Raw genomic sequence first — 23,570 nt, 5'->3', positions numbered from 1 at the left:
CTCAAAATCCTTTGTTTTCACGTCTTTTTTACAATTTTGCTTTATGTCGCACCGACACAGACAAGTCGTATGGCGACGATGGGATAGGAAAGGGCTAGGATTGGAAAGGAAGTGGCTGTGACTTTAAATAAGGCACAGCCCCAGCATTTGCTTGGTGTGAAAATGGGAAACCACGGAAAACCATCTTCAGGGCTGCCGAGAGTGGGGTTCGAACCCACTATCTTCCAAGTGCAAGCTCACGGCTGCGCGACCCTAACCGCACGGCCACTTGCTCGGTTTTACGTCTTTTAGGGTATTTAATCAATATCTTATTTTTCGAAGTCATAGCTTCTCTTCTATTTCTTTAAATATTATCATTAAATAGGTAGGATGCTGGGCGATAAAGAAAACGAAACTGCATGCAGCTGAGATGAGGATGTTAAAATGGACACGTGGAATGACCACTTTAGGCAATATTAGAAATGCTGGGCTGAGTGGCTCAGACGGTTGACGTGCTGGCCTTCTGACCCCAGCTTCGCAGGTTCGATCCTGGCCCAGTCCGGTTTTACCTGAAAGTGCTCAAATACACTAATGTTCATAAAAAAACACAACACCTTCAAAGACTAGAGATAGGAAGTTCAAATTCACATAACATGTTCATTAGTATGTTCTACAGAAACAATTAGGATTTCAGTCACCTAGGTTCAGTATGTGTCCTGTTGTCTAGTAGGCGCTGGGTCTTCCATGGGCACTGATAACTTGTTCCATGCGTTACGGCATCGACGCGTTATAGACGCGAATGGCGTCCTGGGGTATAGCCATCCATGATGCATTCGCCTGATTCCAGAGTTCATCTTTGGTGGTTAGCATTAAGTCACAGCGCCGCACCCGTCGTTTACCATATCCCACACATTTTCGATTGGCGACAAGTCCGGTGATCGGGTAGGCCAGGGCAGCATTCTGTCGTCCTGTGACGAAAAGAAGGCACGTTTTCGTGCAGCAAGATGTGATCGCGCATTGTCCTGCTGGGGTGCCGTGAGAAAGGATGTAGCTACGGGTCGCAGTATGTCATTCACGTAGGCCAAACTGGTCACAGTACCCTGGACACGCACCAACTGTGATTTGTGGTTGTACCCAATAGCAACCCCCACAATAAGGCCTTGATTTACGCTGTATGTCTTGTGCGAATGCAGTCAATTTGATGACTCTCTCCTTGTCTGTGGCGAACCAAAATGCGGCCATCATTTTCAAACAAATAGAACATGGATTCGTCCGAAAACACAATCTGCTGCCATTCCTGCCCCCAGTGATGTTCCATACACCATTGCATTAGTCAATGGTAGTCGGTGAAGTGGACGACGCGCCGGTTACCCAGACCGTAAGAAACGGTGACGGACTATCACTCCTGATAGTGAACGATGTGTTACACTGTTTCGCTGTTGCGCCAGAGCCGAGGAAGACGCAGATCTGTCCTGTAATGCCATTCGGATGAGGTGTCGATCTTGGTCTGTGTGGTGTGACCAGACCCATCTCGTCGTGTGCTACGTCCTTCTGTAAACCATTCTGTGCACACCCGTTGCACTGCCGACACACCTCGTCCCAAACGAGCAGCAATTTTCCGAATGGATGCATCACGTTCTCCCATGGCAATAATGCGCCCTCTTTCAAACTCATTGACGTTACGGTTCTCGCATACGTCAGCGAGGCATTCTGTACGTCCGCTCAAGTCATACTGATCCATTACCTTCGGCTTATAGCGACAACGAGAGCCGCAGGCACATTTTATCTGTCGGTGGAGGTGCGCCGAGATATCGATGTGGACCTTGAACCTGAGGGCCGATATGGTTCAAATGCTAATCATTTTTTCGGAACATACTAGTGCACACGTTGTGTGAATATGAACTTCCTGTATCTAGTCTTTCAAGGCGTTCTGGTTTTTATGAACATGAGTGCACGTCAGGCTCATGTCGGTAGATTTTCTGGCACGTAAAAGAACTCCTTACGGACTAAAGTTTGGCACCTCGGCGTCTGTGAAAACCGTAAAATTAGTTAGTGGGACGTAAAGCCAATCACATTATTATTATTATTATTATTATTATTATTATTAAGGTCGTAGGAGAGGATCGTTACTGTGAATTCACAAGCGCTAGATATTTATTAGACTATTAAACATCGAACTCTGACCGTTAATGACAATAGACTATACATTAATTGATACTATACCCTTTTTACACAAATAGGAGTCAAATTCCCATCTACCGGAATTAATAAAAGAATCCTCTTCGCTTTTTCTCGCTATTCGTCTGTTGAATTAAAAAACACTGAAATACTTTTAATACATTTTAAAGCAACGTTTAGAAGAATCTAATTATTCTTAAATATACAATACAGTATGCCTTGCTGGCAAGATGTAGTGTTTACAGTGCGCTATGTCCTCTGGATGGGCTATAATAAAATTGTTACTTTCATTGACCTGTCTCAGTCTCTTCCTTGGCTTTGACAGTATGTAAGTGGCTGAGGTATGAGTGACGCTAGTAATGCCATTCCTTATGCAGCCAGTCCCTGCTATGAATGGTGCGGAAATGTCGCTCATAGTGCAAGCATTTCAGTGGGCTTGGCAGACTGATGTGCAATAGCAACTTCTGGCTCGGTGAGGAAAGCAACGGGAAACTACCTCACTCATTTCCCTAGTACGCCTCTTCAGTAACACCTAGGCCATCTATGACAGCTAATGGTGAACCTGTTGAGGATCCAACCAGCCTTCGGGCTGAATACCCAACATGCATACACACAACACAGTAGGCGTAAATATTTTTAATACTTCCAACTGTCTGAGTATGGAACGAAAATTCGGTAGAAATCACATCTTCTATTAAAATTAGCTACTTAAAGATGAATATGAGTAATATGGCACAAGTGAGAGAAAACAGTGTCATTTCAGCTATATGCCCCGAGGTCATCGTTTCATTCTCTCAAGTTGTGAGCCCTTGGGAATGTATTTCTATAGAGGCATGCAAACTGAACGCTAAAAGTCGTACAGTCCTTATTTGTTTATTTATCACATCTCACCATAGTGGATCAACCAAAGCAACGCAGAATAAGTCTTTCTTCCTTTCTTTCTTTCTTTCTTAATCTGTTTACCCTCCGGGGTCGGTTTTTCCCTCGGACTCAGCGACGGATCCGACGTCTACCGCCTCAAGGGCAGTATCCTGGAGCGTGAGACATTGGGTCGGGAGATACAACTGGGGAGTATGACCAGTACCTCGCCCAGGTGGCCTCACCTGCTATGCTGAACAGCGGCCTTGTGGAGGGATGGGAAGATTGGAAGGGATAGACAAGAAAGACGGAAGGAAGCGGTCGTGGCCTTAAGTGAGGTACCATCCCGGCATTTGCTCGGAGTAGTGGGAAACCACGGAAAACCACTTCGAGGATGGCTGAGGTGGGAATCGAACCCACCTCTACTCATTTGACCTCCCGAGGGTGAGTGGACCCCGTTCCAGCTCTTGTACCACTTTACAAATTTCGTGGCAGAGCCGAGAATCAAACCCGGGCCTGAGGGGGTGGCAGCTAATCACGCTAACAGCTACACCACAGATGCGGACGAATAACAGCCTTACCAAAAAATAATAATAATGCTAGAATTCGTACTAATAAAATGTTAACGATTGCTATGCAATCCACACAAATTATTTGTTACTGTGGTCACGAAATATTTTATAACTGTGGCCAAAATAATGCCTTGAAGGCGTATTTTGTAATTTATACTGTAGTATGTTTTCCACTTAGCAAAAAAGTCCCATTAGATCCTAAAAGTAAGTGTATAATGTGTACAGTATTTTCCGTAACTTCCGAGTAGCTCCTCTGATTTCCATGTAACTCTTTATGATGAACACATTCCCTCCACCCACTTCAATTTTCCACTCATAAATTATACTTATTCTGCTAACAGGCCATCGATTATTTTCAGCACTTCTTCCATAATCGCATAAAGTCTAATCGAAATTATCACATTCCTGGGACGATAAAGCGTTAGAATTAGGCTATCATGGACTTTTATCCTTGAAACTTTCATGAATATCAGAGTTGCTATTCTCAATCCGTATGGCATTCAAGGAGTTCTTGTTAAACAGAGCATAGAATTTGCGAGCACTTTGATGATATAATTATATCTATAAAGGATACATAAATTTAAGTAGCTAATTTTAATAGAAGATGAGATTTCTATCGAGTTTTCGTTCCATACTCAGGCAGTTGGAAGTATTAAAAATATTTACGCCTTCTGTATTGTATATTTAAGAATAATTAGATTCTTCTAAACGTTGCTTTAAAATGTATTAAACGTATTTCAGTGTTTTTTAATTGAACAGACGAACAGCGAGAGAAAGCGAAGAGGATTCTTTTATTAATAATTCCAGTAGATAGGAATTTGACTCCTATTTGTGTAAAAAGGGTATAGTACCAATTAATGTATAGTCTATTGTCATTAACGGTCAGAGTTCGATGTTTAATAGTCTAATAAATATCTAGCGCTTGCGAATTCACAGTAACGATCAATGGTATTTTGTGAGAAGAAAATGAGTTCGAACGCCAGATAAACATCGCTTAACTTAAAGCCGCATTTTATTGTACAGAAGGGTAGGCCATTGACATATTCATGAGCTATAAGTAGTAGCAATGCAACTAGCGAGAATTCTTGTTAATTGGAACATGTACGAAAATTGGTATGGGATCCCCCATACAGTACCTTGACTGGGATTGGAATCACGGTCGCCTTTGCTTTGTGAAGCTAGTGACGATGATTAAGGTACATACCCAGAATTTGCCTGGTGGGAGAATGGGAAACCACGGAAAACCATCTTGAGGGCTGCCGACAGTGGGATTCGAACTCACTATCTCCCGGATGCAAGCACACAGCCGCTCGCCCCTGACCGTACGCCCAACTCGCCCGGTGTTGCTGAACTACCACTTTCAAACCTTTTACAAGGGTTCACAGCTTCTGAGCTGAAATGAGCTCTGGCAGTTATTGCAAGACTCCTCTGTTTTATCTTTCCTATCCAGCCTTAGTCAGTTCTTGTTTTCTATCGGCCCTGACGGTGCTGCTAGGTATGCGAAGCGTAGAGAGTCTTCTATTTCCTTGCCCCTTCTACTTCTTCAGCTGGTAACTTCATTCTTCGGACTTGTTGTTTTCCTCCAACGAGTCCCGTTAAAGTGACCATCACCTCGTCATCACCTGACAACGGCCTCCTGGGAATTAGTAGCGCTAAGATCATTTCAGACGGTCTTCTTCCGTTTCACTGACTGACCTTAAAAGCATTGTGCTCATCAGAACACTGCTGGTTCGCCACAAATGTAGAAATAGTTTGTCGAGCAGGAGGTTTAAGAGACAAGTTTATCGTACCACTCTCAGCTATCGCAGAAATTGTTTCCCGAGTTTTCCTACTTCGATCCTAGACGTATACCTGGATGACACTTCCACTTCCTTCACATTTCTAACTACACTTATATACATAAGTGACACACTGATACAGATAACAGAGGTAAATGTGTTATCCGCAGCTCGGAGGAGAAGTGGGAAACCAAGGAAAACCACTTCGAGGATGGCTGAGGTGGGAATCGAACTCACCTCTACTCAGCATGGCTCCCCTTCACACACTTTCAACATTAGGCCAGCTGCTTACAATGAACAACAAATCACTTTTCGCTAGAAATATGATCTTGCTTGGTGCAAGCTTCAGAGAGTACCTGACAGTAATTCCTCATTGTTACACAACAGGTGTTATCCAGTCAAGCCTTAAATATTCTACTTTTTTGCCCAAAATGGCAGTATTTAGATTCTTCAAAACACTATTTCACAAAATATTGCACGAGTTCCACTTGATTCTTCTTTAACCGAGCTAGATAGCTGCAGTCGCTTAAGTGCGGCCAGTATCCAATATTCGGGCGATAGTGGGTTCGATCCCCACTGACGGCAACCCTGAAGATGGTTTTTCGTGGTTTCCCATATTCATACTACGCAAATGCTGGGGATGTACCTTAATTAAGGCCACGGCTGCTTCCTTCCCACTCCTAGGCCTTTCCTATCCGATCGTCGCGATAAGACCTATCTGTGTCGGTGCGACGTAAAGCAACTTGTAAAAAAATGTTCTTTTCGTCCAAGTCAGAGTTCAGCCTTTCCCAAAGTAGCAAATTTTTGCCTAAGAAACGAACAAGTTAACATCATCAACCGATAAGTTCTGAATATTTCTATAGGTGACCAAATAACGTTCATTATCATTGACTCCATAATGTTAATGAACTTAATAAAGCTGGTTTGTGCAATGGAACGAGAATGAATTTATGGAAGCAAGACAAAAATATCGTTCCTGCAGAATTGCAGACGGACTCAGCTTCAGGATGAAAGTGCTTTAATCCAAGAATAGACATAGCGCCTTTATATCTTAAAAGGAGTCAATTTCCTCAAAATTTAGCCTTCTCTATCACAATGAATAAGTCACCAGCAAAAACATTAAATTTGGGATATAGGCCTACCGGGCGAGTTGACTGTGCGGTTAGGGTGGTGCAGCTGTGAGTTTGCATCCAGGAGACAGTGGGTTCGAATCCCACTGTCGGTAGTCCTGAAGATGGTTTTGCGTGGCCACTTCCTTCCCACTCCTTGGTCTTTCCTGTCCCATCGTCGCCATAAGACCTATCTGTGTCGGTGCGACGTAAAGGAAATAGCAAAACAAAACAAAAAAACAAAAACGGGATAAATCTCCCCACTCCAGTGTTTTGGACAATTGTATGTTGCGTTCCCAAGAGTGCGCAGACCCATAGATATCAAAGTACAACTCCGAGCTACAACTGCACGCAATATGGTTCATAAGGAAATACTACAATACCTGTTTTGATTCCAATCGAATGCGGCATAAAACCTGGAAAGTGTTACTTTTATTCATAAGATATATTAATAGTCCATTTAGAATTTCTAGTTAGTTAATAGATACAAATTTTAACTGTCGAAGACTTACGAAGGCTTACGTACTTGTTATTCATAAAGCTATGGGGTCGAATCCTAGCTCTCACATTTCTTAAATCAGGTGACATTTGTAGGAATTACGTTGGATTACAATTTAGATTATTACATTTTAACCGTGATTTTAGTGACAGCGGATATGAACTTGACGAAAGCTCTGTATGGGTTTCACAGCTCTTGCAATAAGAATTTTAATTAACTGAGTATCACGGAGGAACGTTTGGCGAGCAAGGAGGGGGAAGAGCGAATTCCTGGGTAAAATAATACAACCGCTGGAAGTGACTGTGCTTGGGGCTGCTAATCATGTTGATTTTCACCTTGAAACAACTATTACCACCGGTATCACATTTATTGTGCTTAAGATATAAATCTGCTCCAGGGGCTCTTAACTTGGGAGAATGATTTGGCGACCACGGGGCTCTTAGCTGAGTCCTAACATTGCTTCTACGTACATCAGCCATGTTTGTCACTTTCATCTAACCTATCCGACCTCCCATGATCAACTCTTGTTCTTTTCCGACTCCGACACTATTAGAGCATTCGACGCCTAGGGAGCCTTTAGTTTTCACGCCCTTCGTAGCCTTGCCTTTCTTTGGTCGATACCTTCATTTTTCGAAGTGCCGGACCCTAACCATTCTCTTCTTTCTGATTAGTGTTAATAGAGGATGGTTTCCTGGTTCTACTTAATCTTAAAACAATAACCACCACTACCACCACCATATAAATCTAACGTTATAAGACTTACGTTGAACGTGCCCCTTGCGTATTTTGCTCCACGAAAGCAAGCAAAAAGTTTTACCTTAATCTTGTCATATTAATCCGAGATAATTTTATTTTTACACTGTATCTGAGCCACAGGCGTGGAAAATATCAACGATATTGACCTTAATTTTAACTGCAGTCAAACGTGGTGAAACACTTCGTCACTGATCCATCATGCATCATCACTCGAAGTGGATAAGGAAAAGAAACGAATACTATGTCAGCTGATCTACACACAATAATTGAATAGTGTCTGATCTGATGGAAATTATCTCGCTGCGTAACATACCGTACATAGCATAGAAGCATCATTTTTACTTGATTGGTCATCAAAGCACTGGATTTGTTCGATATAAACCTCTGTTTAACTAGGAAATGTATTCAAAACTGTGTGTGTGTGTGTGTGTGTGTGTGTGTGTGTGTGTGTGTGTGTGTGTGTGTGTGTGTGTGTGTGTGCGTGCGTTATCTCAGAACTAGCACGCTATTTTATTTGCCTTAAATTACATCATCAGACAAAATCGTGTCTAACCGAGACAGGCCGTGTACACGCAACGAATTATTATTTATTGTAAATGTCGTGAATCCACTTTTAGTTATACCTTTCCTGACACAAAATCTGATTGGGCTGTTGTACGGAAGAGTTGGCGCCAAAGTTCGTTTAGTTCAATCCGTGCTATAGTCTTTTATTATAAATATGTCTTGCCTATTGTTTGATATCCGCCTTTGATCGCAAGGCATAATGTTTACAATGTACAATGTCTCCAGGAATGGGACAGAACAAATTTCTTTCTTTCTTTCTTTCTTTCTTACTTTCTTAATCTGCTTACCCTCCAGGGTAGGTTTTTCCCTCGGACTCAGCGAGGGATCCCACCTCTACCGATTCAAGGGCAGTGCTCCGGAGCGTGAAACATTGGGTCAGGGATACAACTGGGGAGGATGACCAGTACCTTGCCCAGGTGGCCTCACCTGCTATGCTGAACAGGGACCTAGGTGTAGGATGGGAAGATTTGAAGGGATAGACAAGGAAGAGGGAATAAAACGGCCGTGGCCTTAAGTTAGGCACCATCCCGGCATTTGCCTGGAGGAGAAGAGGGAAACCACGGAAAACCACTTCAAGGATGGCTCACGTTGGAATCGAACACACCTCTACTCAGTTGACCTACCGAGTCTGAGTGGACCCCGTTCCAGCCCTCGTACCACTTCTCAAATTTTATGGCAGAGCCGGGAATTGAACCCGGTCCTCCGGGGGTGACATCTAATCACAATAACCACTACACCACAGAGGCGGACAACAAATTTGTTACTTTCATTAACCTGTCTCGGTCTCACCCTTGGCTTTGCCAATATGAATATGACTGTGGTATGAGCGATGCTAGTAATGCCATTCCTTATGCAGCCGGTCCCTCTTAAGCTCGGTTAGTGCATGCACTTCAGTAGGCTTGGCAGACTGATATGTAATAGCGAATTCTGGCTCCGTAAGGAAAGCAACAGCAAACTTCCTCACTCCTCATTTCTCTTTTACGCCTCTTCAGTGATTGATACCTTAGGCCATCTATGACAACTGATGGCGGAGTTGTTTTCTAACCAGCCTTCGGGCTGAATAGTCAACATTTATACATTATTTGACGTACATTTGTTCAATACGCACGTTGTCAGTAAACTTGCGTGGTTCTATTGTGTTAACAAACGTAAGCAGATTTTAGGGCAATTCACAGTGAATGTTACCTTTCCCATTCTAATAAAAGTGCACTTATTTTATTGGTAAAGTGAAGATAATAATATATTAATTGAAAATTCTATGATATTGTGGTCCTCCATTTTGGTCATATTAATACCTGGTGATTTCAGAATTTTCAGCGGACCTCTTTTGTGTCACAAAGTATCAGATTCACCAGAATACTGACAAAGAATTCTTGTTATTTAGTACTAGGGGCTTTAGATCTTGTCGCAAACATTTCTGTGCACTCGTGTCTGGTTGTTTGTACTGACGTAAACAAGGTGAATAGCATTTGACCTTAAAACGCTCGGAGGATGCTCGCAACATCCAAACAAACATGTTTTGTGAATGTTATACACTGACTGACAGTGACAATGCAACACCAAGGAGGAGTGGTTCGAAAGGGATGAAAGTTGGGGAAAAAACAGAGACGGCACGGACGAATAATTGATGTTTATTTCAAACCGATATGCAGGTTACACAATGCGCACGGCATCGACTCAGTAGGATGTAGGACCACCGCGAGCGGCGATGCACGCAGAAACACGTCGAGGTACAGAGTCAATAAGAGTGCGGATGGTGTCCTGAGGGATGGTTCTCCATTCTCTGTCAACCATTTGCCACAGTTGGTCGTCCGTACGAGGCTGGGGCAGAGTTTGCAAACGGCGTCCAATGAGATCCCACACGTGTTCGATTGGTGAGAGATCCGGAGAGTACGCTGGCCACGGAAGCATCTGTACACCTTGTAGAGCCTGTTGGAAGATGCGAGCAGTGTGTGGGCGGGCATTATCCTGCTGAAACAGAGCATTGGGCAGTCCCTGAAGGTACGGGAGTGCCACCGGCCGCAGCACATGCTGCACGTAGCGGTGGGCACTTAACGTGCCTTGAATACGCACTAGAGGTGACGTGGAATCATACGCAATAGCGCCCCAAACCATGATGCCGCGTTGTCTAGCGGTAGGGCGCTCCACAGTTACTGCCGGATTTGACCTTTCTCCACGCCGACGCCACACTCGTCTGCGGTGACTATCACTGACAGAACAGAAGCGTGACTCATCGGAGAACACGACGTTCCGCCATTCCCTCATCCAAGTCGCTCTAGCCCGGCACCATGCCAGGCGTGCACGTCTATGCTGTGGAGTCAATGGTAGTCTTCTGAGCGGACGTCGGGAGTGCAGGCCTCCTTCAACCAATCGACGGGAAATTGTTCTGGTCGATATTGGAACAGCCAGGGTGTCTTGCATATGCTGAAGAATGGCGGTTGACGTGGCGTGCGGGGCTGCCACCGCTTGGCGGCGGATGCGCCGATCCTCGCGTGCTGACGTCACTCGGGCTGCGCCTGGACCCCTCGCACGTGCCACATGTCCCTGCGCCAACCATCTTCGCCACAGGCGCTGCACCGTGGACACATCCCTATGGGTATCGGCTGCGATTTGACGAAGCGACCAACCTGCCCTTCTCAGCCCGATCACCATACCCCTCGTAAAGTCGTCTGTCTGCTGGAAATGCCTCCGTTGACGGCGGCCTGGCATTCTTAGCTATACACGTGTCCTGTGGCACACGACAACACGTTCTACAATGACTGTCGGCTGAGAAATCACGGTACGAAGTGGGCCATTCGCCAACGCCGTGTCCCATTTATCTTTCGCTACGTGCGCAGCACAGCGGCGCATTTCACATCTTGAGCATACCTCAGTGACGTCAGTCTACCCTGCAATTGGCATAAAGTTCTGACCACTCCTTCTTGGTGTTGCATTTGCTCTGTCAGTCAGTGTATATGCCTGTGAGGCACTGTTGAGCGAGACCACCCGATCCTAAAGTGCCACACCATTCCCATCCAACATAGTAGTGTTGCTCGCTGGGTCATGTAACCCATTACCCTGTGAGTCTTACAAAAAGCAAAACCCTTTTGCTCACCACTGTCACAACAAAAATGGTTCAAAAATGCCGCCGTTGACCTGTACACAAAAGGTCATATCTGAAATGAAATTCCTTGTTTGTTGTGCTGGAAAACAGAAGTGGGTGAAATAGTCGCAATATAAACGGTATACCCCACAGCTCGATGGATTGTATTATTTTTTTAAACATGTTAATGTATATTGTTGGGATACTTAATTTATTCTGCTAATCCTTTGGCACATATTTTTATTACAATAAAACATTTTGAATTTACACTGTAGTATGTGGAATGAATAAATTACATATTTTCACTTGTTGTGAACATAAAATCTAAGACTAGTACTAATGATCGCACCATTATAATTATATAAAATTAACATTACTGAATGTTATTCCGAAATTATCATGGACAAAATCTAAGATTTACAAGAAGGGTACTAACAGGATTTGCAATCGTAATTTTTAGTCCAGAAATTATTTCCATCATTTGTTCAAGAGGTAGAGCACCTAACTACAGGTCAAGTGAGTTGATAGTGGAATCCTTAGAGAAGGAAATATTTTCAATTGAAATGGGCTAACGACTCTGTAAGAGAAAATATCCCCCCATGAAATATATTCCCATCTCTTATTGTGTGAGAGTTGATGATATATGAATGTAAAATTTTTCTTCTTCTTCTTCTTCTTTCATCGACAAATCAGTGTGCTTATGGCAGAATTAAATTTCTTCTCGCAAACGTGTAATTTATATTTCAAGAATGTTGCTAATATTTGAATTTCAATTAAATACCGTAAAACATATTTTAGCCCTCTTGCGTAACTTACAGTATATTGAGACTGACAAATACAATATTTTTTACTCCATTCCAGTATCAAGTCGTACAGGGTAGCTTGTTTTCTCCAAATTATTTGTCCAGGCATCGAACTAACCGTATTGAGCATTTTAGAAATTTTAGAAATTTTCTTGCTAGTTGCTTTACGTCGCACCGACACAGATAGGCCTTATGGTGACGATGGGACAGGGAAGGGCTGGGAGTGGGAAGGAAGCTGCCGTGGCCTTAATTAAGGTACAGCCCCAGCATTTGCCTGGTGTGAAAATGGGAAACCACGGAAAACCATTTTCAGGGCTGCCGACAGTGGGGTTCGAACCTACTATCTCCCGAATACTGGATACTGGCCGCACTTAAGCGACTGTAGCTATCGAGCTCGGTACCCTGAAATTAAGAGGTAGAGAGAGAGAGAGAGAGAGAGCGAGCGAGCGAGCGAGCGTGTGTGTGTGTGTGTGTGTGTGTGTGTGTGTGTGTGTGTGTGTGTGTGTGTGTGTGTGTGTGTGTTTTAATGGTCGTTTTAGAAAATCGTTTCCATGCTCACGAACTCCTTAAAGAATACTTAAATTCAAAAAAATATTAGTTAATCGACTTACAAGAATTATTTAAAAAAATTATAGTAAGTGTTTCGCACTATATGAAAAATTGTTTAGTAAAACGCCGTTCGTTACGGAAATGCTACATGGAAGTAATTTTTGATTGTTAACAGAAACGCAACCAATTTATAGATTGGGCCATACATATACAGCAGTTTTTACTGTTACGTCCTGTTTTGTGTCTATTTTGTGGTAAATATTATGAACACGTTTCATGGGTTCATACACTTTATTCGACGGCGGAAGTACTAAGTTTCTACTTCTTTATCTCGCATTATTAATAGCGTACAAGTACAGTAATAGGGTATGATTAGTTGTGCACTTCGACAGTGAATATAACATCCGATCTCTCGCTAGAGACGAAAGTTTCGTTCGGGACGTGACAAAACTGAAAAAAATGCTATATGTTACTATTGAATTTTATTAAAATTTATTAAACATACTATAAATTTAGAGAACGAAATAATGTTTTTTTCATTGTCATAACTTGCATTAGCCTATATTCCCATGTAACACTTAATGATGAATAAAATTGCTGATGACTATTTCTAAAAATAATTCCATTGTGTTGGAAATAATGTCAGGTATAAGGGAGATGTAGCCTATAAGAATTCAGCTCGACATCCTTTCTCCTTACGATTCTTCCTAATTGCTGTAATTTTCCTTATTTTTAATGTATAAATTGCTTTACTTCTTCCTATTATCATTATTATAAGTTGATCAAATATCCTTTTTAGTTTGATTTTTGCTGTAGTTAACATATCAAGTTAATGCATTAGGAACAACTGTGTGCACTACGATATTAAAAAAGCGTAATTCTTGGTGGAATGATGAAATCAAGGCAGCTTGTAAACGCAAACATAAAGCTTATCGATATAGCTCGTAACAAGAACTATTTCAAATATGGACCTCTTCGTAGGTGAAAGAAATAGAGTGAAACAGATCGCTGTCGAGTCCAAGAAGAAATCATGGGAAGAGTATGGCATTAATCTCGAAAGGTTTGATCAAGAGGCAGGAAAATCTTTCTGGAATGTAATAAAGGATCGTAGAAAGGGAAGGAAAAGGGAAATGAATAACATTTTGGGTAAAAGGTGAACTAACTGTAGATCACAAAATCAGGAGAAATAACTGTAGATCGCAAGAAATCGCTCGGCAAATGGATGGAATATTTAAAAACCTTCTCAACGTAAAAGGAAATCTTTCTTTCGAAGTCACGATCAGTCGATTTGATGAAGAAGAGAATAACGATGCCAATGAAATTACCGTCGATGAAGTGGAAAGGATGGTGAATAAAATACATTAACATAAAGCAACAGGAATACATTAAATTAGATCTGAAATGGTGAAGTATAGTAGTAAGTTAGGAATTAAATGGATTTTAGGAGTGATATGATTACCCTAAAGTAATAGTAAGGGACCATCTGAGAGAAGAAACCAGTAATTTCACTTCTCTACCAGCAAGGGAGCAGGCAAGGCATTTCGTAGATCTAGAGAAAGCATACAAATGATGTTGGACGTACTGAGGGTTTATGAGATTATGCTTAGGTTATTATAGGCAATCAAAGGCATTTATGTTGGCAGTCGAGGAAAAATGAGAATTGATAATAGAACGAGTTCTTGGTTCAGGATAGTTACAGGGATTACATAACGATGTAATATTTTCCCTTTGATGTTCATAATACACCTAGATCAATTACTGAAGGGTTTATAAAATGGCTGGGAGGGACTCAGATATATGAAAATGCAGTAAGCAATTTGGCCTATGCCGACGACTGGCTGAAAGCCTGAAATCTAACATTTTGGGACTTTAAGTGTGTAGTGAATATAACAGGAACCTTAGCACGTCCAAGACTAAAGTGATGTCAATAGGGAAGAAACCTAAGAAGATTGAATGCCAGGTCGGGAATACAGAACTGAAACATTTCAAGTATTTGCTGTAGGATGTACATTCCCCCAGGACGGTAACAGAGTAAGTGAAAATGAACTGAAGTGCAACAAAGCTAATACAGTGAGCTTACCATTGCGATCAAAGAAAGAAGTTAGCTTCCGGTCGAAACTATCTTTACATCGGTCTGTTTTCAGACAGACTTTACTATACGGGAGTGAAGGCTGCGAGGACTCAGTATACCTTGTTCATAAGTTAGAAGTAACAGGCATGAAATTTGCAAGAATGATTGCTGGTACAAACAGGTGGGAGGAATTGACAAGAGTGTATTCAGAATGAGGAGATAAAGAAGCCAAGTTAGGAATAAGCTCCATATACGTAAAACCTGGCTTCGACTGGGGAGGAAGGGGGGTCGGGTGAGGCGAATGGAAGAGGATAATTTACCTAGGATAACAGACTCGGCAGTGGAGGGTAAGAGATGAACAGGGAGACCAAGATGGAGATGATTAAACTGAGATTTTAATGATATAATGATAAGAGGAAAGGACCTAAATGAGCCCGCAGAGATAGTTATAAGTAAATTATTGTGGGGGCGTTCATTTAATCCATAGAGGCTTGCAGACTGAGCGCTAAAGGCATAACAGTCTATTATAAAGATGTATGCTATGTAGGTTAAATTCCACGGCACTTAACGCCCTTGAAAGGGCCTTGGCCTGCCCAGCGACCGCCGGTCAGCCCGAAGGCCTGCAGATTACGAGGGGTCGTATGGTCAGCACGACGCATACTCTCGGCCGTTATTCTGGGCTTTCGAGACCGGGGCCGCCATCTCACCGTCAGATAGCTCCTCAATTCTAATCACGTAGACTGAGTGGACCTCGAACCAGCTCTCAGGTCGAGAGAAAAATTCCTTATCTAGCCGGGAATCGAACCCGGGGCGTCCGGGCGAGAGACAGGCACGCTACCTCTACACCACGTGGCCGGCTATGTTGGGTAAGGCTGAAAAAAAAAATCACTTTAAACAATTTTGAAATTCTTTGCTAGAGGCTTTATGTCGCACCGACATAGATAGGTCTTATGGCGACGATGGGATAGGAAATGCCTATGAATTGGAAGGAAGCGGCCGTGGCCTTAATTAAGGTACAGACCCTGCATTTTCCTGGTGTGAAAATGAGAAACCACGGAAAACTATCTTCAAGACTGCCGACAGTGGGATTTGAACCCACTATCTCCCGGATGCAAGCTCACTGCCGCGCGCCCCTAACCGCATGGCCAACTCGCCCGGTATCTGGAAATTCTAAAGACCTTTTCTTATTTCTAGAGTCTTCTTTCTCTTTTTCTTCCTCTTCTTCCGATTTTCCCACACCTGTGGGTTGGCGGGTGTGACAGATTCGCACATGTGGATTTGGCCCTGTTTTACAGCCCGATGCCCTTCCTGACGCCAACCATATGTGGAGGGATATAATGGATATTGCGTGTTTCTGTGATGGTTGGTATGGTTCTGTGTTGTCTGAATATGAAGAGAAGAATGTTGGAACAAACGCGAATACCCACTTCCCGAGCCAGAAGAATCAGACGCGATTAAAATACCCGACGGGCCCAGGATTCAAACTCGGGACTCTCCAATCAAAGGCCTCAACGCTGACCATTCAGCTAAGGAATCGGACCTAAAATATTCCTAGAGTCTAGAAATCCGAAATCTCGCTGTCAGTCAGTCTGAGAAATGCTGTGCAAACCTGTTGTCCTTTCCTAACTGATCCATTTGTAACAGAAATGTATATTCGAAATGTTTCTAACAATAATAAAATTAAAGTTAGCACCAACTTGTTCTCACCTCAATGACCTGTTTTAAAATGAGGAAAGAAAGTCTGACTGAATAATGTCTAATATTATGGGTAATACTCTCACGTAACAACTGTCTCAGAGCAATACACTCTTGTAATTTCCTACTACGCTCGAAAGATAGTATAAAATGCAAGGGCAAATTTCAGGGGCATATTCATCTTACAAGAGCCTCCGTGGCTCAGGCGGCAGCGCGCCGGCCTCTCTCCGCTGGGTTCCGTGGTTCAAATCCCGGTCACTCCTTGTGAGATTTGTGCTGGACAAAGCGGAGGCGGGACAGGTTTTTCTCCGGGTACTCCGGTTTTCCCTGCCATCTTTCATTTCAGCAACACTCTCCAATACCACTTCGTGTCATCTGTTATTTATTAATCATTGCCCCAGAGGAGTGCGTTAGGTTTCGGCAGCCGGCACAATTCGTATCCTCGCTGCTAGATGGGGGCTTCATTCATTCCATTCCTGACCCGGTCGAATGACCGGAAACAGGCTGTGGATTTTCATTTTCATTCATATTACAGAAGAAATCATAACATTAAATCAGTTGCTTCACGTAAACAGTAGTTCCTTTGGAGCTAGTAAAAGTAATAAATAGGTCATTCATTTGAATTGAAAGTGAAAATTGACACGAAGAATTAAAAGAATTACGAACCCCCAAGTAATTCTGACATTATCTTGAACATTTCAACCTATTTTTAGACACTGAACACGATTGTTTAAACTTTCATCGTCGGTGGAAAATTCCATTAGTAAAATAGGGGATCACTATGCCAATAAAATTATTGCACGTGGAGAAGATAATGAGAATATTCAAATCCTTTCTAAAGAGAAGGATGCCCATAATTCCGTCAGTGAAAGAAACAGAACAGTAAAATAATTCAGTCATTTCGACAATCAATTCACAAACCTTGAACAGTCCTGGTTAGGTGCAGATATAAATCAGTGACTGAATTTTTCAGCTGTGTCACTGTTGAAGTCACTATCTGCCTACTCCAAAATATCTTCCTTGTATTTTGACATAAATATGTCGTAGAGTTGGGGGTTATCCGAAAATTTGTGTAACGAAATAGAGTCGTATAACGGAAGGGTAACTAAGCAACCGTGCAGGCTCTGATGTAAAGTATAGATGATGGGCAGACAATGTTACCTAGCAACCGTGTAGGCTATGTCTTATGGCTGGCCGTTACCTGAAATTAGCAAAAGGTTGATGGACGGCCATGATCGAGAGACACTTCTTTTTGCATATAAAAATATAGACAAATCTAGATAATTCAAAAAGCCTTTTTTTGTTGCATTTATTGTATATGTGTCGCGAGGCGAAGCATATAAAAAAACGACGAAGGAAATAGAAATTCCTAAATGTTTATGTACAATTGTACATATCATTAGTCGAACGATGAATATTTGAAAATCTACAATGCTAGGTATAACGTTTTCTGGTACTTTTATTACATACCAATATTTGAGAATTCCGCCTTGTAGTTCCCAAATATTTTATAGCCTAAGTTACAATCCCTCTCTTTGCAAAGAGATATATTCGGAGTTTACAATTATTATTATTATTATTATTATTATTATTATTATTATTATTATTTTATAAAGAGCTATGAATAGCACTGGAATTAGTGTGTAGCGGATAGCAATTTACAGGAAGATTATTGCTTGTTGCTGTTAACAGTTGGTGGATGTGGGAGGTCATGTGCAATTTGGCACGTGATATGGTACTTATTTTTACTATCTTAAGAGAACCGTTTGCTTCCAATGTGTATTTGTCTTGACACATTTTCATGATCTTCCTAATTTTTCAGTGATGACATTAGCTAATTTTCGTTGTCTTCGAAATTTACTAAAGATTTTGATGAATTCATTAAAAATCAAACAGAACTCTGCGTCAGCAGTGTATCGCTTAAAAAAATACTCTAAATTCAGTAGACTATGCAATGTGACACACGGCATATTTAAGTAGCCTACTCTTCAAAATATTTGTATGGATTAAAATTACCTAAACAAATTACACTTATTCCTATTGAGTCTGTCTTTCAAACTATAAAATGGTATAACTAGGCCTATTTAATCATTATTTTCCCAAGAATATACACTCAATTCATTCAAGGTTAGGTATGCAACGGAATATTAACATATTCTTTAAAAAAATTAAATTAAATTAAGTTAAACACCGAGTGAGTAGCAGCGTGGTTTGGGGTACGTACCTGTGAGCTTGCATTCGGGAGATAGTGGGTTCGAATCCCGCTGTCGGCAGCCCTGAAGACCGTTTTGCGTGGTTTCCCATCTTCTCACCAGGCAAATGTTGGGACTGTACCTTAATTCCACGGTCACTTCCTTCCCGCTCCTAGCCCTTTCTTATCCCATAATCGCCATAAGACCTATCTGTGTCGGTGCGACGTAAAGCAAATTCTAAAAAATTACAAAATTAAGTCAAACAGTGATTACAAAGTCAGTGCATAAATATTAAATGTTAAAATTTAATGATTTTACAAAAAATAAGTATATATGAAAATTACACAGGGAAAAGGCAAAGTATTTTATGAAATAAATAAGAAAATAAAAATCAGGATTGATAATAATCCTTGTGATTAATATTACCCGGAACGTTATACTATTATTTTGTTACTAAGGGGGGATTAAGTAAACTATTGAGAATAGGTGATATTGATAAAGGAATATGGACTGAAGTTAAAGGAAAGTGAAGGGACTGGTGTGATACATTCAGTAATAATGGAATACACTTGGAGGTATTTTAGGCTTAGCTGAAGTCTAAGTAAGAACGTTATGAAGTATGGTCTAATTAACCGATGGAGGATATTTTCCATAAATAAATTATAGGTTAAATCATTCGGGTTTCTTGTTTTAATTGTAAATATACCTCTTGTGATAAAAATTAATAATCCTTATGCATCGGAAATAAATACCATATACTCCCTCACCAGTCAATCACTCATGATTAGGAGCGAGGAGTATTCTCTTCTGTTCCATGCACATAAGGTAGGTACTAACAAAGTTCCCTGTATCAGTCACAGTCAAAACGATCATAGAGCATTTCGTGTTGGTATACTTTCATCTTGATATCTTTTAACATGCAGGTGGAATTTTTCATGGAAGCATAAAATTTAGTAGAAAATCTCCTGGTTATTTTATGTAGATGTTCACCTCCAGAAATGTCCGCTCCATAGCGTAACGGTTAGCACTATTAGCTGCCGTCCTCAGCAGCCCGGGTGTGATTCTCAGTACTGCTAAGCATTTAAGAGGATTTGGGACGAGGACAGGAGTTTACATTTAATATAACCAACATTGTGTATTCAAATGCAATCAAACATGGATTTCGGTAAAAAAAATTAAGGCCAATTTTTATGTGATTTTTAAAATCTTGCGTTCATTGCCCAATAAAGTATAGAGGTGAGGATACGAAAGTTTCTTTCCTAATTATACTTGTAAAACATGTTTTAGTCTTCCAGGTTATATGATTCTCTCCCGTTTAGAGTTAGGAACTGCACGACATTAGCTACTTTTAGAAGATCTTGCAGGATTCCCTCTTAAGTGCATAGCCAGACTGTATAGATGTACGGGTGAATGTGAGAATGGATGACGTAGTACTTGAGTGTTTACAGAAATTCGTAAGTTAATAGTATTAAGATTCACTAAGTCACGTAGAGCATTATTTTGCTAACTCTAGAACCAATCGTGTGAATTGTAATTTACTTGTTTGTTTTTGGATATTGTTAGAATCATTATTATTACCCAATGTCATGTATTTACACACAAAATGTTGTCAATATATTAAAATATTCCCCCTCTGTTCAGAGCAAATTGTTCGGTAAAAGCTGATCTCCTACATCATCATCATTAGCGTTGTTATAATCATCATCTTATTAATTTGTAAAAAAATACAATTTAATCTGCAGCATAGAATATGGTTAAGTGTAAGAGAGGGCCAAGAGCCTTAACTTCGCGACTTATAAAGGCATAAATAATAACAGGTACGTGGTAATCTCTCCGTTGTTGACAACTTGTGTCTGTCTCACAACTACCACTATATTAAGCCACGTTCTTTTTATAAAACATTTTATTGATTAAGATCTAGGCCTGGCTTACCCTTTTGTGATCACTAACGTCTCCAGTCCAAATCATTAAGTCGGTAGGAAAATTGAACCCAAATATACACGGTTGTCGCGAACAGCAAAGAAGCATTTGTCTAAACTACAGATCTTTGAAATTTTGCTCTTTTTTTACCAAAAAATCGAATTTTCAGTTTTTAACCTTAAAAATCCCCAAATTTTTCCTCTCTCAAATTCCTGTATCACTCTAGCCCTAACGCCAGGTTTAAAGATATAAATGCCGGATTTAAGTGGTGGGGGGACGACGTATATACGCCCCTTTCTCTCGCGTATCAGACAATGTTGGCTTCAAAGTTCTTTCGACCTACCTACCATTTCAATTATCCCGCTGGAATATACTTACGCTGTGTATAGAAAGAGTAAGACGTCTGAGGGAGTAATTTACAGTCCAGAGCTGTTTTGATGCAAGTATGTTTCTTAAAACTTTCGATTGCATTCTTCTACCTGAAAATATTATCAGCTCATTGCTATGTATAGAATGCTTCTTGCGACAGAGTTATTATCAGATTAACCTGACATTTTCTGATAAACTTTCAGTATGTACAGAAATTAAAAATATTTCTGTATTTTACTATCAGCAGATTATTACCTTCATATTTTTGTTCCTAAAATATCACCAAACTAGAGTTTTACCTGTTCTATGAATAATGGAAAATTGAAAAAAGAATATCTCCAATAGTTTATAAGTATATGATTTTGTTCACAAGTCAAATTATAACCCAAAAATAATAAAAAATCTTCCACGAGGCGCAACATATAAAAACATATTATTTATTAATAACTTTACACGAAATTAACTAATCAACTTAAAATTTTGTGTGGTGCTGTATCTTATTAATATACGCTTGTTTGTTAAATTTGGTTGTGATAAGTGATAAATTGTAGAATTTCCAAATTTCAGTGATGACTCCCCTTAAACTGACATGTCTGATCGGGTAACTGCACCTTAAAACCTCTCTTCCCTCTGCGTTGTACTGAACTGAGAGCCATGTACAACAACTTCTTTCCATAGCCGAGCAGTCTAACACACGTAGCTATTCAACCTGGGAGCTAATACTGAAAAGGAGCAATTTTTTCAAAATAATTCCGGTTAGGCCTATACACACTCCACGAACCTACTACGCTGGCGTAGCAGGGAGAGAGGTGATACTCCCACGTGGGGCGTCCCAGGTGGCGGACAGGGGGGTCCTAACCAGCTTGCCGGCGGACTTGAGCGAAATAAAACACTGTAGCTCTCGCGGACCAAACACACATTCCCCTGTGGATGGGGGGACAAAGACGAAGAATGCGCCTACAATATCGCCTGTCTGTCGTAAAAGGTGACTAAAATGGGCGACAAAGGGATGGTCGAATTAGGATATTGAGACTACTTGTAATTAGTACCATCACGCGGGGAACACCATGCTTCGCCTTTACTTGCGTGTAGTACCACTATGTTTGGTACACAATAGGTTTGTGATTAGTAGCAACTGTGTGTGAATCAGGATGGGTTTTACAGTACCCGTCATTAGTACCACTAGGCTACATGCGGAACACCACGGGCATACGTTGCTTGTAATTAGTACCGTTATATGAGAAACACCACGGGTCTGGGCGTTGCTTGTGATAAGTACCATTATATGAGCGACACCATGGGTTTGCGTTGCGTATGATTATTACTCACTCTTTGTAATAATAGAATAATAATGTTATTTGCTTTACGTCCCACTAACTACTTTTTAAGATCTTCGGAGACGCCGAGGTGCCGGAATTTAGTCCCGCATGAGTTCTTTTACGTGCCAGTAAATCTACCGACACGGGGCTGTCGTATTTGACCACCTTCAAATACCACCGGACTGAGCCAGGATCGAACCTGCCAAGTTGGGGTTAGAAGGCCAGCGCCTTAACCGTCTGAGCCACTCAACCCGGCAGATCACTGTTTGAGGAACACCGCGGGATAATGCGAGTCCCTGTGTTTAGTAGGCCCTACACCTATGTGAGGAACACTATAGGTTTGCGTTGTCTGTAAGTGGCGCCGCAATGTGAGAAACACCATAGGTCTGCGTTACATGTGCGTATTACATTACCCTTCAGTAGTACCATAATGTGTGGAATACCACGAGTCTACGCTACTTTTGATTAGTACCGCAATATGACAAATACCATGGTTCTAGTTTACTAGCGATAAGTGGCTGCCATTATGAAAGGTCGATGACCTGGATTTTGAATCCCTTTAGACAAAAAAAAAAAACATCAATGATTTAGGATTGTGCTCTAGAAGCAGTCCCGTGGTCAGTAATACTGTTGTTTTACGCTAATTTCTGGGAATGTGATCATTGCGGGTCGGACCCACTGACTGCTTTACATTCATATTCATCCATTCATTCTTTGTCATTGCGTTTTGAATTCTGGTCAGTGGATGATTTTGGACTTTTAATTTGTCATTACATTTCGTCTCATTTCGTACCATTAGGGGCAGATGACCTAGATATTAAGCCCCTTTAAACAACAAGCATCATCATCATCATTCTATACACACCAGCTACAGACAAAATAACAACATTGATCACCAGGGATGTTTACTTCATTGATTTAACTATTGGTTAACGACCCAAATTCGAATCCCGGTGGATTTTGGGGTAGACTTTTCTCCTGAAAGTTATACGGCCTCAAGGTAGGACTTTTAACCTTAAACTATCTCCCGAACGAATCCCAATATCACACCCAAGTTGCTCTGTTCTCCTGTTGTAATTTTGCATGTCTTGGCCAGAGAAATACTAGAATAATGCATTCAGTTCCTTATCGGAACGACCAGACGAGCTGTAGATTACGTTTGGGTGGTTAACTGTGGAAGCATGCTTTCGGAAAAAATACCCAGCGTCGGTCATTTTGGAAACAGACTAACGCAGTTGCTCATTTCTACTCTTATCCAGCTATATACCTAAATGTTG

Source organism: Anabrus simplex, chromosome 5 (genome assembly GCF_040414725.1).
Source record: "Anabrus simplex isolate iqAnaSimp1 chromosome 5, ASM4041472v1, whole genome shotgun sequence".
Classification (NCBI taxonomy): Eukaryota; Metazoa; Arthropoda; class Insecta; order Orthoptera; family Tettigoniidae; genus Anabrus; species Anabrus simplex.
This window is presented reverse-complemented; position numbering follows the sequence as displayed.